The sequence below is a fragment of the Anser brachyrhynchus genome (genome assembly GCF_964034855.1).
Source record: "Anser brachyrhynchus genome assembly, chromosome: 1".
NCBI classification, from domain to species: domain Eukaryota; kingdom Metazoa; phylum Chordata; class Aves; order Anseriformes; family Anatidae; genus Anser; species Anser brachyrhynchus.
This window is the reverse complement of record NC_137694.1, coordinates 189,718,613-189,732,002: the sequence shown is the minus strand read 5'-3', so window position 1 is coordinate 189,732,002 and position 13,390 is coordinate 189,718,613. Positions and strand designations below refer to the sequence as shown.

At 42.0% G+C, this 13,390-nt stretch overlaps 1 protein-coding gene across 10 annotated transcripts in view; it reads left to right on the top strand.

Annotated features, from left to right (window-relative positions):
• MTUS2 (microtubule associated scaffold protein 2) overlaps positions 1–13,390 on the top strand; it is a 285,432-nt gene that overhangs the window by 70,522 nt on the left and 201,520 nt on the right. For 4 of the 10 annotated variants that reach the window (XR_013940616.1, XR_013940617.1, XR_013940618.1 and 1 more), the window contains one exon: positions 1–13,390. This exon is cut by the window's left edge and continues 30,019 nt beyond it. The exons of the other annotated variants lie outside the window; for them this stretch is intronic. The gene's annotated coding sequence lies outside the window, so the exon portion shown is untranslated. 10 annotated transcript variants of the gene reach the window in all.

Below are 13,390 nucleotides of genomic sequence, written 5' to 3'. Positions count from 1 at the left end.
CAGAATAATAAATTTAGTATAATTACTTTATTGTGGTAGAAATGAAAAGCGCACAACAAAGAGAAGGTGTTTCAAGGGAAAAAGACAGTTGACTTTTTGCTCTGCTTGCCCATAAAATACCTCTTTGTCACAACTGTCTCTGAATATCACACTTTATTTTCCAGAGAGAAAACTCCAAGCTTGGGGCACATTTCATTAAATCTTTGCAAACTACCGATGCCTGGAATGTTCTGCTTAGCATAATCATATTAATTTCAGTTTTCACAAATGTATGTGTTCCACCCTCCACATCTCTTAATCACTAATCCCACCTCCATGAAGAGCATTTTGGGAGCAGCATGCCATGAAAGATGAAGTTAAATTGTTCGGGGGGTAGTTTCTGACTGCTACATGGAAGCTTTTACACTGGCATCAACTTGCATTTCCTTCATATGTGGTCTAGATACAAAGCAAAAATCCATGCTCCTTTAAAGCCTGATACATTGACAATGCAGGGACTAGGCATTTTCTCAGTGTTGTTTCGTCCTATTCACTACTGGGAAATCTGAACAGGGTGGTTGCTCTGGACGGGGCTGGTTCCACTGGTCCCATCAGTTCAATCCTGGACAGGGATTAGCCCTAACGCTGAGCAGTCACGGTACTGACACTGAAAGTATTGACTGACACTGCAAGGAGTCACTTCTTTTAAAAATGCTTATGTGTTTATATTTACAATTGTCACTCATAAGCTTTCCCTTTGTTATTTTTTTGGGGGAGGGGAGCAAAAACTTAAGGGTATGGGTGAGGAGGAAAAAAAAGATAAAAACAATGTCCCAGGCTGGGACTGTTAAAATAGGAGATAAGCATTTATAATAATGAGGAGGCATGGTGGAAATCAAGTCCAGAAAAGACCTTCAGGACTGAGTATTCCAGTGACAGCTAGCTCCTCTGATGTCTTAGGATATTGGGCCCAGGTAGAGGATTAATAAAATATTAACCTGACAATAACTACTACTGCTGAATGCAATTGTTCATTATCTGAAAAACAGTCCAAAGAACTTAATAAAAAAGAAAATATCATTATTTAAATTGTCTTCCTGAAATGATTTGCACAGGGAAGAATCATCTAAGGATCATTTCATCTTGATTGTGCGCCATGCCATGTATCAAGTTACATCAGATTTATGCTGTAAGCAGCCATCCTTCAGGAGCATCTGTCTGGCAAAAGCTTATTCTAGCCAAGAGGCGATGCAATTGAATAAGTCATCACATTTCATGGATACAATTCTTCAATCAGTCAGTGGAATGGAAAATTCTGAATGCATTGGCTATAATACATCTATCTAACGGGATATTTTCCCCTTGTATGACAGTGACATTTGAAGCTGTACGGGGCAACTTGTTTATCTGTGCAGAGCTGGATCCTGCAAACAATACGTTACTCCATCAGTAAATATAATGGGATTGCTTGAAAAATGAGACCCTGCTTAGACTGAAAAAAGTTAGTTTGTTCCTGAAAAAGCTGAACGTCAGTTACAAGAAATTTACGTAATGTACAAGAAAAGATAGCCCTTCCTTTCTGATCTCTGAAAACTTTTATTAGCTTGCAGTTCGTGACTAGTGTTTCCATAAAAGTTACATGCCAACTCCCATAGACCCTGCTGGAATTTCCCATTCCCTTCTCATACATATTGTGGCAAGAGATTTTGTATGGAAGTGCAATAAATTGTTAAAGGTCTTCCATTTCATGTACAAGTTTAATTACTGTAATTTTCTTTGTGCAATTTTTCACTTTCTGCTATAGGAATAATGACATAGATAAGTAGTAATAAGATAATACAATGAGGACAAAGGATTATGACATGAAACAGGAATAAAAAAAATCAAAGTTTCTGTGTCAGCAACACAGCAATAAAAAAGACATTAAGAAAAAAATCTTGGTCTGAGAGGAAGAAGCAATTTCTCATCTGCTGAAGCTTTAATCTAAACTATGTTGAATAATGCAGGGATTTCCCCACGGATTTTGATAAAGCTTGTACAGGTGCCTAAAACAGTATACGTAATCTTCAAGACAGCAAGATCTATTTGTCTGATGTTGGCTTCTCTCCTTTCCAGTTTCTGTATGCATGGTTTCCAAAGGTTGATTGGCTCGCAGGAGAATCTGGGGTGATCCATCTGGGTTAACAGAACTAATGTTTGATTGTTTTGCTCCACATCTTCTACTGGCACCACCAGCATGCCTCAGCATGAGCCAGGTGGCCAACAACTGCCCCACATCATTCACTCGTCTTCCTTGCCTGATACATGTTCTTTCTGAAATTAGAATCACAGGATGGTTTGGGTTGGAAGGGACCTTAAAGCCCACCCAGTTCCAACCCCCTGCCATGGGCAGGGACACCTCCCACCACACCAGGTTGCCCAAAGCCCCATCCAGCCTGGCCTTGAGCACCTCCAGGGATGGGGCATCCACAGCTTCTCTGGGCAGCCTGTGCCAGGGCCTCACCACACTGAGTAAAGAATTTCCTCTGAATCTAATCTAAATCTTCCCTCTTTTAGTTTAAAACTGTTACCCTTTGTCCTGTCATTACACTCCCTGACAAAGAGTCCATCCCCAGCTTTCCTGCAGGCCCCCTTTATGTACTGGAAGGCCGCAATGAGGGCTCCCTGAAGCCTTCTCTTCTCCATGCTGAACAACCCCAACCCCCTCAGCCTGTCTCCACAGGAGAGGTGCTCCAGCCCTCTGATCATCCTTGTGGCCCTCTTCCCTCCAGGGTTCTGTCCCATGGTACTCTACCAAGCAGATCCCTGGAGAGGCAAAAGCCTGCTCTCCTGAAAAGCTGGGGTTGCACCTCTTCCTCTTGCTCCATGATCCCTTTTCTCCTCTTGGGGGAACAACCCTGAGTTTTCATGAAGAAGTCTTTGATTCAGTCTTTGCTGAACTTAACTCATAAAGTAGAAAGCAGAAAGTTGTCATCTTTTGATCACTCTAAACACTTACTTTCATTTTTATTTATTTATTTATTTTTAGTTGAAACAAAAGCCATAACTGTTCTGCAGCACATGGTTCAGACCCCCCTGGCAGTCACTGCCCAAACTGGGTGTTTCCCTGTGTCACACTGGTGCATCAGGCTGGATTCAGGAACAGGCAGTGTGTTACACTATGGCACTTCCATACTAAGTCTTACCTTAAGAAATTCGTAGACAAATCTCTTCCAAGAACCTATGAGAGTGTGTAACCCAGCTCTTGTTGCCCAGAGAAGCTGTGGATGCCCCATCCCTGGAGGTGCTCAAGATCAGGTTGGATGAGGCCCTGGGCAACCTGGTGTGGTGGGAGGTGTCCCTGCCCATGGCAGGGGGTTGGAACTGGGTGGGCTTTAAGGTCCCTTCTAACCCGAGCCATTCTAGGATTCTATACTGGACTGAATTTGCTTGCACAGAGGCAGCTGTTCAAACCTGCCTTCCCGAAGGTTCAAACCATGCCTTCCCAAACCTTCTGGCAGTGCCATAAGCTTGGGGACCAGCCACGTGAGTGTCTCAGCAGCCACTGTGCAGAGAAGCCCAGTGCTCAGCAAGCCTAGTGCTGTGTATTGTCAGGACTCAACCAGTATTTCTCATTCATTTCAAGTGGGGCTGGAAACAGACTGCACAGTCTTATCTCAGAACTTGAATTCCTTATATTCTGGGGAATGCTAGGTGATATTTGAGGTTTTGAAACAGAGTTAAAATTCTATGTTCATTGTGCAGAAAGAATTAGGGTTTTATACAATACAGCGTATCTCTGCCGTAAGTTCAAATGTAAAATACAGTAAATATGAGGAAATAAACAGGATTTTTTTTTAAACCCAGTACAGATCTGAAAAGTGATTTTTTAAAGTAACTGCTCTGTCCATCTTTACTCTGAACATGCTATGAGTTAGAGTCAGAGGGAATTTAATATACTTTATTTTAATGCAAAGTTTTTTCCAAAGGGGTTTTTATAGAACCAATGTGGGTCCAGACAGACATAACGAGTCCTCCGAAACATGCTAGCCTCTTTCTTGCCTAACTGATGTTTGTCCAGGAGGGACAGATGATGTGTGTCTACCACTCCCTGCAGCTGTTCTCAGGTGACACTATGCAATATTAATCACCCTGCTGTATTTACTGAGCTGTCAGGAAGGTTTCATGGATCCCAGAGGGGTGTGAAATCCCTTCCCCAGGGCATACAGTCCTCCTCCCATTCCTGGGGCAGCAGAGATGCTGTGGGGTGGGGGATGTGAGCTTCAGACAGATAGATTTATTAAAGGGAGTTACTAGCCAGCTTAGTTATTCGGGGACACAGGCACCCCTACCTTCCTCACAGATATCACGATCTTAATCAGAAGAGAAGATCCTAGCCAAGAGTGGCCAAAGGACTACAGAAAAGTGCTGTCTGGCTTCCGTTTCTCAAGGAGCTCCGAAGCACAGGGTGGCATGACCAGTTTGAGGCTACCAGCTCTAGATAGGGGTTTGCTGGGAACCTGAATGCACCTCAGGACTGGGGAGGCAAGGACAGTGAGAGATGCCTTTCATTTCTTTGCTGTTCTTTGTCTGGAATGCCAGTGTTGATCAAACTAATTTTTGTATCATCTCTTGGCAGATTTTCCCAGTGTGCAGCTGTTGGTAGCGTACAACAGAACGTTTTTAGCAATAACTGTAACTGACACCTGATTAGTTGTTTGTACTCGTTTAAAAGCGTGATCAATGCAATAGTTAGGCAAGGTTTGCAGGATAGGTAATACTGCTTGTTGTAATAGCTGATGTAGTTGAAAAGGCACATCCACGTTTCCAAACACCTAAGCCCTTCTCAGGATTGCTGCAGAGAGAGAAAGATCATAGAGAAAAAAAAATCGACCACATCCCTTTTAAATGTGACATTTCTAAAATGCCTTCCAATGCTGCAAATTAGTACAAGTTTAGAATAAGTCTGATTTATTGCCACAGCATATGCTGTGAGTCTGGAAACTCAATAACATTTTATTACCTACTGGAGAAGTTGTTTATTTAAATGATTACTTCTAGTGGCATATACCAGGAGATAAACAACGTATAAATGAATAAGCTGTGTGACTGAGTGCTTTGTGACTAACCTCTTCTGTTCATTGTATGCCATTAATTTCTGAATTTATTCCACAATAAATACAGATACTGCTACTGTGTGTTCAAAAGAAAAACAAAAGTCTCTTCAGCTGAAGGAACCAGTGCACCTTGCAAGCGCCATGTGTTTTATCAGATTTTCTTTCTGATAATCAGTTGCAAATGAAATACGGAAGTTCCCATTTTCAGTGTGAAAAGCACTGACAATTCATGAAATAATTCCTCCAGCTAAAAACAAACAAACAAACAAACAAACAAAAGTAGGAAGCTTAATGCAATATGAAGGGAAGATGTGTCATTCCATGACCTCACATTTCCTTCCCTGTTAGCATAATATATATAGGGGTATAAAGGGGAAAAATCAGTCAGGTTTCTGACCTGACAAAATGTATTTGTTTTATGCTTATAATCTTGAACTAGCTTTTTCTCTTCCTACTCTGTTCTGGAAAGTACCATTCAGTGTAAGTTCATATCATCATCTGTTGTGTAAACATAAAAATTTGCTCTGCATTTTTTTATAATCCCCCTTTAAGTACTGAAAAGCTGAAATGAGGTCTCCCTGGAACCTTCTCTTCTCCAGGCTGAACAGCCCCAACTCCCTCAGCCTGTCCCCATAGGTGAGGTGCTCCAGCCCTCTGATCATCCTCGTGGCCCTCCTCTGGACCTGCTCATAAACAAGTCATCTTTAATTATATCCTCTTTGACTGCTTTGTTGCCTGAATTGTTCATTGCTCTCTCAGAGAAAATGAAACCCCAAATTTCCCTGATGGTTATTGTAGATGTCAACCACAGCGTGCAGACTCTTCAAAGGATCCCTGCCATGACCTAATCTCCGTGCTCTCCAAAGCTCGCCAGCGATTACGGTGTCATTTTAGTGGTGACTGTGAGGTGAGAAGTGCTCACTGCTACTTTTCATTATCCACAGAAAAAAATCTTTGTACCACTGAAAAATGCAAGCTGCATACTGATTAATTTACCAAAGGCAACTAAGGTTATGGCTGCATATAAAGTGGAGGCTGTAGCATGGAAAATCCCCGAAGCTGTCTGGACATTACCCGGCAGGGTTGGATGTGTCGGTCCCTCTGTCACTGACTGGCCAGGCTTCGTGCTCAGGCCAAACTCTGGCAACACAGCAAACCTCCAAGGCTAACTCTGGCTGGGACTAGGCTGGCGCACAGCTGAAAATGATTTGTCTTGTACCAGGCACTCGGTGACTGTCAGCATTGAATCTGCAAAATCAAAATTCTTTTTCCACATTCAGACCCGAGATGACTTTCTGCTGAAGACAAACTCACCTAAAGAACCCTCTCGCTTTTTGTAATCGCTGTCCGCAGGAGAGTGTGCAGTTGTGGCATTGCTGTTGACAGCTGATGAAAGCCAAGCAGACAATGCTTCCACTTTCCCCTCAGCCTCCACAAAAATAAAAACCAACAGATTTGTTTTTTAGAAATATATTTGCACTAACACTAGAGATTTTCTTCTTTCCCTATTTTTTTTTTAGCAACTTGATTCAGTCTTTCATTCCTAAAGGTGTCAGGTAAACTCTCTGGGCCAAGTTTTAACTTGCAGCTTGTATTTATAATGGAGAAGTAAGACGTGGAAAACCCAGCTTTGAAATGGAAATTCTGCCACAGCTACAGCCACAACAGCGCTGCTCACTGCCCTATTTTGTTTTCCTTTTCCCATCACCAGCCAAATCAGGCTCGTTGCTCCTTGTTCAAAGAAGTGTTAACTTTCCAGAATTCCCTGTGCTGCTACTTATGAGCTGTCAAATGCCATATCCAGTATCCCATGTGTCTGAGCATGAGAAAATACTATTCTCTTCTGACTTCCAGAGCCTTGGAGCTAGCTCTAGGATGCAGGGAACCCAAACAAAATAGAAGGTATGTTATCATCCAGTGCTTGCATGTTATTCTTAGGCCAGTGTATGTACTTCTGCTGGATTGCCCTACACCAGTCGAATGCTTCTGCTGTACCAGGCATCCACTGAAATCAGTAGCTGATCATATAGCATGTGTAGAGTAAAACAGTATTGTATACTTGTGGGAACAGTGAATATGTTTCTTAAATCTTTGCGCAATAGCAAAGTGAAGTGAGGTAAAGCAGAGGTTAGCTGAACATAAAGCTGGGCCTGCTACACGACTGTACAGCCACCGTGAGCTATAATTAACATATTTCTCTATTTAAGCAAGTATGCTGTTTCTTTTGGAGTCGAGTCTGCTTCTAAATATATGAATCCTGATCTCATTCCCTTCAGAGAAGTACTATTTTTTGGCAGATGGCAAAACTTTCTGCAGAGCGGCTTGCAAATTTCGGGGTGTGAAGCGCGCTTGGCGGCGATGCTTGGAAAAATGATCTGATGTGATCTGTGAAACATGCCGTACCGGTATGCAGTACCTGGGAGACTGAAACCTCTTGCACAGTGTAGTGTGCCCAGATCTCACACAGGATGGCATAAAGTGCAACTCCTTGGCATTTTCTCCAGTGCTGAAACAGCGTGATTTTAGCTGACGATCTTCCCCGGCCATCTGGTGAAAGGGTGTGAAAGAACTTTGCAGGGACTAATTATTTCCTAGATCAATGTTGCTGACAAGTACTCCATGAGGCAGTGTGTATATTTGCAGGGTGTTATGCTACTAGAAATGCCATTAATTATTTTGCCCGCAATTCACCGAACGCTGTGATTCTGTACAGTGGCATTCTGCCCCTACATCACCATTTGTGTACATCACAGGATATACCATCGCATTTATTTAAAATCTTTCCCGAGATTTTTCCATTTTAAGATTTAAGAATCTGGTTAAGTAATTTTTAATGCAAGGCATTATAAAAACCTAACTTTTTAATCCAGTTTTCCTCTCAAAACTTGTGAAAATCTGTTTACTAACAATATACTAAGTAGGATGTGCTCTCAGTCTAACTGCTTACAGACATTGGCATCTAAACTGAATTTAACAGTTATGCATTGATTAATTTCTCCCTTTCTCCACAAAAAAAAATACTATGACAGTTCATATTTACAAAAGCCTTCTTAATACATTTAAAATAATGTATTATATTTAAATACATTGTAAATATGAAAAATATGATATTGGCTATCCATATTAAAAATGCATATGATGACATGCCAGCAGTTTGATCAAAGATATCAAAATAATTAGTGTAACTGTCAGAACTGTTAAAACAGTGATCGAAATTTTCCTGGTTTCAGACTACTTGAAATATTTTGAATAAGTTTAAATTGATTTTGCTTTTACAGCTTCACCCAATTCTGACTGATAATGATCTTCTTCCCAACACAGAAGTCTAATACAATTTCCCAACTAGTCCAATAACTCTTGCCTTTTCATTGATATATCTGTAGAGCTCTTATCGAGAATAATTTCAGATTAAAACGTCTGTAGGTTCTTTTCGACCTTCTGTGTTGTTTACTGTGGCTTCAAGGTCTTTTAACACTTGAGGTGTACAAAACCAGTCTGATCTGACAAACTCCTGTAGGTTTTTCTGTTGTTAAAACAGATGCCCTGCCTTATTTACTGTAAAATGGAACAATCACCCGGTGGAGCAACACATATGGTCTAAATTCGCTGACCTATATTCACTGGTAAAGAAAAATCTCTGGTAAAACCTCAGGGAGGGAAGAAGCATCATGTTATCTCTTCATAGAGAAAAAGAGGAAATCAAAGATTCTATAGAGCACTACAGATTTTACAATAAAGAAACATATTTTGAGGATTGATGCCTGTATGGAAAAATGGAATGGATTTTAATCTCTTACAGTGGAAACAGAGGGAAGTGGTGAAGTTTGGGAGTGGACAGTGGGTAACAGAAAATGGAAAAGGCAAGATTTACGAGGGGGCAGCAAGAAGCACCTTGTTAATGGAGCAGGGATGTGGTCCTCAGGGAGAAGGGTGTTCTTGCTTGGAAGAAGCCTCTGGGCTCTGCAAGCTGTGTTTGGAAGAATCACCCCCTCAAATCCCAAAGCAGGTACATGAACTTTTCAGTAAAAATAAAATGTTGCTGATTATCAAAGATGAACAGGTACGATGAGACTACACAACTCAGTATCTTAGATTATTAAACTGCTTCTGTTTCTTGTCATGAGGACTAGTGCAGTCAACCTAGAAATCTCTTAAGAATGCCCAAATAACACTTTTATCATTTTTCTTTTGTTACCTTTGCATTTGGCAAAGGTTTTCCTTATTTGTATTAATTTCTTAGAGCTCTAATGCAACATGGCTCAGGAGCTTGCTCTTAGTGTAGTCCTGCCTAACCCTGACTCCAGCTGAAGGGGTTCTTTATACTCCAGCAAGGGGACCTGTGGGCTAAAGCCAGAGAGCCACTGACGCAACTATTTAGCAATGGCACAGAAATCTGCTCTGTTCCTTGTGCAGTAACCCTCTGCTCCCCGTGTGGTGTTTCGCAGTGAGTCTGCCTTCCTCTGTGTGATTTTAACTCCGGAGCAGGGAACGTGAAGAAGCTGAGTCACTACTGCAGCAGAAGACAAACTCTTGAGCAGTGTGAAGTGTGAGACAAGTGGTGTCACAAAGCAGGCTGTAGGATTGCAGTTTACTTTTAGCTACCAAAATTCTAGGTGGAGGTTTTCCTTGAAGGAGTCAAACCTGTTTTTCAAAGGCTTTTCCAGAGCCCTGCCCACAGGATTCACCACGCTAACTATAGGAAATACTATTGCAAAGCAGGGAGCCAAGACTTACCTGACTTTAACCGTATGAAAGAGTCAGGATGATTCAGGCCACAAGTCCAACTTGAATTTCCGTCGAGAAAAGCCTCTTTCTCTCAGCAGGCTGGGGAGTGTGCCTGCATGACTTGCCTAAGCTCAATCCTTCTGTTTTAGGCAGCTAAGGTTTGGAGAAAAGAAACCTCTGTCTGCAGAGGTGAATTGCTTTGCCCACCTCTAAAACGGGCTGGGGTCCAGAGACCGGAGTTCAGGTCTCCAAGTTTGGGACTCTGGCCAGACTGAGGGCACCATAGGTGTCTGCGCCTGAAGCCCTCAAGCACCACTCAACTCAGCAGAGAAAAACATCTCATCTCAGTCTAAGCTAGGTACATGGAATAATCAGATTAATCGTGCCCTGAAAATACTACATTTTCTCTGTTGTTTGTGAAAGGACCTTGAGGTGACTAGTTCAGTTGTAGGTGGTTGCAGAAAAGTGAGATGAGTCCAGCCCTTATGCCACAAATGCTGCCTTTAAATACCGTCAGCAAGTTGCAGCTTCTGTTGCATCTGTATATAGGGTATGCTGGTGTAGGGATATCCTTGGCTGGCCAGCATACTGCAAACTGGGACTTCAGTCTTAATACTGATGAGGACTGTCTGCTTCTATGTGTTTGTTGGTGGTGATGACTCATCGATAAGCTAATTCCTAAATCTTGATTCTAGTCACTTTTACCAACAAAAAAGCAAAAGGTAGGTTGTTGCATGTTGTTGCAGATAGAGCATGAAGAAATAAGAAACCGCTTTGGTGCCAGTGGTTAAATTTTGAGATAGACAAGGGGATGAATTCATTATAGAGATATCAGTGTTGTTTAAATTTAAGATCCCCATCCACACATTTTTCAATAGTCTTCAGTCATCTCACTTTTTGCCCAGCACTCTGGAGACCCCTTTTATCACTCAAACGTCCTCCTGCTGCCCCTTCTCTGGATTAGAAGACTGGGACTCTTTCTTCCATTTGTATGTTTCTCCTTATTCTGGGAGCTTTTTTCCTTTCATTTCAGGACCAGCCTGTTGTCACAGCAACTTGGGTTGGCTTAAGCAACATGCAAGGCTAGAAAAATTGAAATACAGCTGAGTTGTGTAGTGTGAAATGTCTTCCTACTGAAGGGCTGAATGACAGAGCATTAGACAGAATAAACCTGAGCATCACAGATGATTTAAATGTTGCTCTCTCACAGCATTATGGTGCCCTGTGTGCTTGAACTGCCTGTGTGCAAAGGTTGGACCTGAGGTCTGAGTGTCCTGTCTTAACTTTCCAGCTGCTATTTATATTACATTAGCTCACAGAGGATCCAACTAAGAACAGAACCTTGCTGTGTGAAGTACCGTACAAGGAGTTTTGTACAGTCTTTGACCAAAGACCACAGTATTTTTGTGAGTCTTGAACAGTCTTTGAATAAAGAAAAATATGCAAGCTAGACACACAGGGCAAGCAAGGGCCAAAAAGGAAGAAAAGTCTGTGGGGAGCTCACCATGGATCAAAAAGGGGTGTAGTATATACACCTCACCTGTTTTGGGGTGATTGATCTTATGCTTCCGTCAGTTTTTTCTCGGGTAACCTTCAATGGCCCATGAAAGTTTGAGGCAGGTGAAAGCCACCTGTAACATGAGAGTCAAACACCAGGAATGAATTCAAAAGTGCTCCAGGAGTAAAGGGTCTGGTCTTATAAATTACTTAGCACACCTTCAAGTTACCCCTTTTAACAAAGACTGAGCCAAAGCACCCAAGAACGCGTAGGCCCAATATCACTGAAGATGTAGCTAACCTCGTCCCCACTCCCAGGCCCCGGCTCCGTATTGCAGCATTTCAAGAAATACCTTCTCACCGGATTGCACTTCTCACTGGAATATCCGTAGTGTGTTTCATGATATTCTTCTGTCCCAGCTGGGTTGTGTCATAGCTGAACTCTGAGGTCTCTTCATATTAATGGGATTAGGCTGTTTCTTTAATGCTGGATATTTCTAATCAGGCTATTCAGTTGCCTTCCATACTCCAAATACTCTGGTGTTATCTCCCTCTCTTAGTAAAAGCTGTGCCTGTTAGATTCTCAAAGACTTACACTGAGCCATACTTATTTCTTGAGTAGTTTTGCTTGCATAAGGTGCTTCTCCACATGGCTTAAACACTGTCTCTAGTTAGGAGATGCTTCTTCCCAAACTCATTTTACTGAACTATGTTGCTTTGATTTCATTTGGGGTGGTGGTGTACAACTTCTAAAAAAAAGGCATAAAAGAAGATGGAATGGCTTCTTGCAGGAAATAATCGTTTATGATAGTGGGGAAGGTTCATAACAATGTGTCTCTGTAACTGCAGATTGACTTTGTATGGCTTGGAAACCCAAATCTGAGCCTTGTTTAACTCTTCAAGGGAGCAGTGTACCAGCCACACAAGAAAGTGAGTTCCCAAATGGATGCATTCATGCCGAGAACCCAGCTCCCATCAGGAGCTGTGTACGAGGGTTGTTGTTGGTTGCGGACGGGAAAGGACCCCCAAAAGCAGGGTCAAATTGTCCACTTTTTTTCTTAGCGGAGCATCACTGTGCCACTTACTTTTATCTGGAGGGCGTTTTCTGGTCTGTGAGTCTTGTCCTACATGCCACACTCATCACATCATGTAGTTGTTTCAGAATTTACCAGTCTCCCTTTTAGAAGTAACTGGCTACCAAGAGCTCTCTTTTGTAAGGCTAGGAATTGTCTTCTACTTCCCACATGGATGTACTGATTGCTAATTTGTACTCTCTTCCTTCTGTGACTGATTTAAGTACCTCTTCTCAGCTACCATTCTCATAGTAAATATTCTTAGTTTACCGTAGAGAGATCAATCTGTCTCAGCTTTTTTTTTGACTAGGGTAAACAACCCTCATTCCCCAAACAGTTTTTCATTTCAGTTACCTTAGATGCCATCACCTGTGTGCTGCACTGAATGTGACCTGCCAGAGTTGTGTTGCTGTCTCACCAATGCTTTATACAGAGACACTCGTGTTTGTGAATCTGTGTTGGAAATGGCTCCAGAACATTGCATTTACCTTCTTTATGGCTGCTTTAGGTCCGAAGCTCACTGTGGCTCTAAGATCAGTTAGTTGAAGAAGTTGCATTTCCAGCTGAGGAGTGCTCAGATTTTAGCTAGTACTTCCATTATTAATCCATTAGGACAAGACAGAAATGCTGGGGGCTTACCGACTGCCACAGAAAGCAAGTGCTGGAACGAGGATGGACCTGGACAAGGCCCGGACCCACCAGAGCCAAATGTGACATCAGACTTTGCTTGCAAAACTTTCTGGTTTTAAGCAAGATAACACTGATACCATGAAAGTCATGGGAATAGATTATTTTATTATTGTCCTTGTCTCCAAGATAACATACTAGATTTGTATAACAGCACAGAATAAGGTGAAGTCACATTCAAAACAGTCACTTTGCTTATCAGAAGGAAGCAGTATTATTTCTGTAGGCCACAGTCATGGCTAATCACTTTGCTTGCATTTGTGTTTCTCAAAAATCTCCTACGGTATATGATAAGGGTGATGGCTTCGTGCCACAATTTCTCACACAGAGATC